The sequence below is a fragment of the Cyanistes caeruleus genome, chromosome Z, assembly GCF_971803275.1.
Source record: "Cyanistes caeruleus chromosome Z, bCyaCae1.hap1.1, whole genome shotgun sequence".
NCBI classification, from domain to species: Eukaryota; Metazoa; Chordata; class Aves; order Passeriformes; family Paridae; genus Cyanistes; species Cyanistes caeruleus.
Window position 1 is genome coordinate 75,499,020 of NC_141732.1, and position 4,278 is coordinate 75,503,297.

At 39.9% G+C, this 4,278-nt stretch overlaps 1 long non-coding RNA gene across 1 annotated transcript; it reads right to left on the reverse strand.

Annotated features, from left to right (window-relative positions):
* Positions 1-269: 269 nt before the first annotated feature.
* Positions 270-3,973, reverse strand: LOC147648602 (uncharacterized). Its single transcript, XR_015280972.1, has 3 exons — positions 3,724-3,973; positions 2,292-2,584; positions 270-380 (listed from the first exon to the last, which is right to left on the reverse strand). It is a non-coding gene; the product is annotated as an uncharacterized LOC147648602 (long non-coding RNA).
* Positions 3,974-4,278: the final 305 nt, after the last annotated feature.

Consider the following 4,278-nt stretch of genomic DNA (forward strand, 5'->3'; position numbering starts at 1 on the left):
TGCCTCATAAGCAACTCAGAGCTGATTCACATCACCTGAAACTTTAACCCCAAAGCTGATGAATGAGTTGTCTTTTAAACCTTTTTGCTCTTATTCAAATTGGATACGTCATCATGAATTTGAGACTTTCAAACTTCAAATACTTGTCGTTCTTCAACTCTCTGAACACACATCACACTCCAAAGGTTGCCTTGAACCCCATTAATCTATTATCAATAAACAGGATTTTATTTCCTTCTGTGGAAAAATTATTAGTGATCCTTGTAGAAGACAGAAATCGAGATCCTTGCAGAAGACAGAAAACTGATTTTAGGAACAGCTCGACCTCTCTTCTTGCTGAAAAGATGAACCTGGAGTGCTGGCACAGGATTCTCTTTGGTCTGAAAGAAAAAAAAAAATAAAAAAATAAAATAAGTGTTCCTTTTAGAGGAAAAGGGAAGATGGGACAATGGGAAAGCACCATGTTTTGGGAGATTCACTGCCCAAGACAGACATTACTGGAAAGAATAAGGCCACAAATACTAGAACATACATAGTGAAAAAAAGAGAGACCGTATGAATAAAGTGCAGGTAGCTGAAGATAAAAGCTATAGACTGATAATAACCCGTCAGTAAAATAGCAACTGTCCTTGATAATAGAGGTAAGTACAAAGACTACACCCTTTTTGCAAGTATGAGTTACTCTTTAGTGCCTGCATTTAACAATTTCCTTGTCCCAATTACATACTTTAAAAATTAATTGAGCACACCCAATTTCCTGTCTCTTTGCTGTCACTGCATCACTGTTGCATGAGTTACCTGTTTATAGCTAAATGTCCATCTTCCCCAGGGCTTTAGGATAGCATGGTTATAAATTTTAATCAAAGCTCTGAGTAAAATGTGAAACAAACCCCAGTCACTATGATTTTCCTGTTTTGCTTTTTTTCAGTACTCTCAATTAAAAAAAGAATCTAGTTCAGACTTTGTAGTTTGCAGCTAAATGAACAGAAGCAAAAGCTTTTCAGGAGAAAATGAAATGATGAAAATTACTATGGTAAAGTGTACAAGGTAATAGCAGGAAGATTCAGATTTTGGGGTCTGTGCTGTTACACTATTAAACTTAGCATGTTGTAAATGCTTAAAGAAGGACAGGAGTTCCTCCATCCATGTTCAACAGAGTTCATTGGTTCTTTCACAAAAATACAAACTCATGGCTATAAAGCTCCAGAGAGGAGCTGACTAATGTTTACATCCATGTGTCTGGGTTATATGAGCAGTGTTCAACAAGACCACACACACCCATGGCTCTAAAAGTAGTTTCCCATATGGAAAATTGGGTTGGATTCAGCTCCAGATAAAGAAACCTCCTTTCACAGCGGTCTGTGAAGTTGGGGAGCAAGGAAAATTTACAAACCTCCATGATTTCCACTGATCTTTCAATTTTTTTTGACATACAAGACTAGAACACATTGAAATGCCCTTGGTTTTCCTTACTAATATCCCATGACTGTCAAGAAGATGCATGAACTTAATTCATGGTCAGGAAACCCACAGTGGGACTCATCACCCATTTTTAGATCTCTCTTATTTGGATATCTATGAATCCCACTGTTACTGTAGGGGGATATTCAGGTATGTTCACCCTCTTCAGCCTAGCCATCAGATTCATGAATGGCTACACATTCAATGGATTTTGGTAGCTGACATGCAGTCCTCTGTGAAGACAAATGCTTGCTGGGATGTGATGGCACTGACAGTTTATGTAAAGATTTTAGCTAACTCTATGACACTCCCAGTCATGATAACAGACCAATAAATGTAGCTGCATGGAAATGTGGCCAGCAGGACGAAGGAGGTGATTCTGCCATCCTGTTTCCCTTTGGTGAGACCCTGCCTACAGTGCTGCATCCAATTCTGGGGTCCCAGCACAGGAGGGACATGGATGTGATGGAGCAAGTCCAGAGGGGAGGCTACCAGGATGGTCAGAAGGAGGAAGCACCTCTGCCATGAGGAAAGGCTGACAGAATTGGGATTGTTCATTCTGGAAAAGAGGAGGTTTTGAAGTGGCCTAATTGTGGCCTTCTAGTACCTGAAGGGAACTTACAGGCAAGATGAAGCAAGATTGTGTACAAGGGTAGATAGTGATGGGATGAGAGGAGCTGTGTTTAAATTGAAATGGAATAGATTGACACCAAAAATTTGGAAAAATAAATTCTTTACTGTGACATTGATGAGGCACAGGGTGCCCAGAGAAGCTGTGGCTGCCCCATCCCTGGAAGTCCAAGGCCAGGTTGGATGAGGGCCAGACCTACCTGGTCCAGTGGAAGGTGTTGGAAGTAGGATGATCTTCAAGGTCCCCTTCCAAGCCGAATCATTCAATAATTCTATTTTATTTTCCCCCAAGAAGTCCAAATAAGAAATTATTTGAGATACCAGACCCAAAGGAAGAGGTTTTATTCCTGAGTAATATACATATTTGTCATCAATGGTTTTTATGCAGATTTTAAGAGATGTCTTCAGCTGAACTGTCCCGTGGATTCCAAATATCACAGATTCCAGATTTCCTCTCCCTCTGGGGGTGAGGTGGCACAGATTAGCTTTCCTGCTAACAAAATAAAACAAAAATTATGGAGCCACTTGAAAAAGAAAAATGGGAGATTAAAGCATAGTAATAATGTAGCTTGAGAGGGCAAACAATATAAAGAAATTGTACCTTGCTCTCTAACTGCACAAAGCACATTATGATCAGGATATTCTGTACCTTTTTGGGCTTTGGGAAAATCAGGTCGTTCTCTGAATAACAGAATGACTGAAATCTAATTTCTTACGTTTGTTCTGCTTGAAATTAAGTTCTCTAAGACCTAATCTTGTACAAATTATGACTGATAATTTTTGTCATTTCCTGTTTACTTCAAAACTTTCCTGAAATTTACTTTATTTCAAGGCCTAATAAAAATCATGCCTATAAAATATACAAGAACACTGCTCATTTGTTAAATATAACCAAAACTCAAATATTGCTTCAGTATACTCAATATCAAATATTTCCAGTGCTACTGTAAAGGAGCAGAAAGAAAGACACACAGATGCAGATACACTGACATAGACACATGATTGTAAATGCTTTATTTCCTTTGGGAATTAGGTCCACATTGCAGATATGAGTCAGAGATCTTTCCTCTTCCTCTGATCAGATTTGCTCACATCTTTTCAATTTGTCTGTTATTGCTGTCCCCAGAAACAAAACACAGCTTTAGCTGAATTGAGAGCCACAAGCTAGTGTGAAATTTAAATAAAGTTATCTAATATTGCTGGTGGTCCTCTCTTGAAATGAGTTTGTATGATGAATCCAATGTGTGCCTGGACTGCCTAGAACCATCCCATTTCTCCCACCACAATTTTAAACACTAAAATTTAGAAATTTAATTTTCATTTATGCTTTGTTAAATTTCTTGCTACAAAGTGTTCATTTAGCAAGAATAAGATTTACAGATACCCCACTGGTAATAAGAAACACCAGCTTTTGTTGAGAAAATCAGAATATAATTGTTACCTAGGGTATTTCAAAACAGCACACAACAATTAAGTTTTGAAATAACCTAACTGCCAAGTACATCTCATTACTCCAGCATAGCCAGTAGCGCAACAAGAAAAGGGTTAAATATGATTACACTAGCATAACAAAATCTGTTTCTTCAGAAGACGGCAACTTTGTTTCTTTCTATCAGATGTATTTTTACCAACCTGATGTTCCCTCCAGGACCTTCCAAAATTCTGTGAAAGTCAAGAAATCGGACATCTAGTTTTTTTAGTGTTGGGGAAATTGTATTTATGTTCTCGTATATATGTGAAGTCAAAGTTACTGGCTTCACCTATCTGTTTGTTGCAGTTCTGGGGGAAAATACAAAAAGAAAAGCAGGGTTAGGGGGAAGGAAGTGCAGACGAAAGTCTGGAAGTGTGGAAAGAAGGAAGGAAATGTGGAAGGGAAGGAGAGAAGGAAGGAGGGAAAGGAAAGAAAGGAAAGAAAGGAAAGAAAGGAAAGAAAGGAAAGGAAGGAAAGGAAGGAAAGGAAGGAAAAGGAGGGAGGGAGGGAGGGAGGGAGGGAGGGAGGGAGGGAGGGAGGGAGGGAGGGAGGGAGGGAGGGAGGGAGGGAGGGAGGGAGGGAGGGAGGGAGGGAGGGAGGGAGGGAGGGAGGGAGGGAGGGAGGGAGTGGCGGAAGGAAGAAAGTGGCGGAAGGAAGAAAGTGGCAGAAGGAAGGAAGGAAGTGGCGGAAGGAAGTGGCGGAAGGAAGGAAGGAAG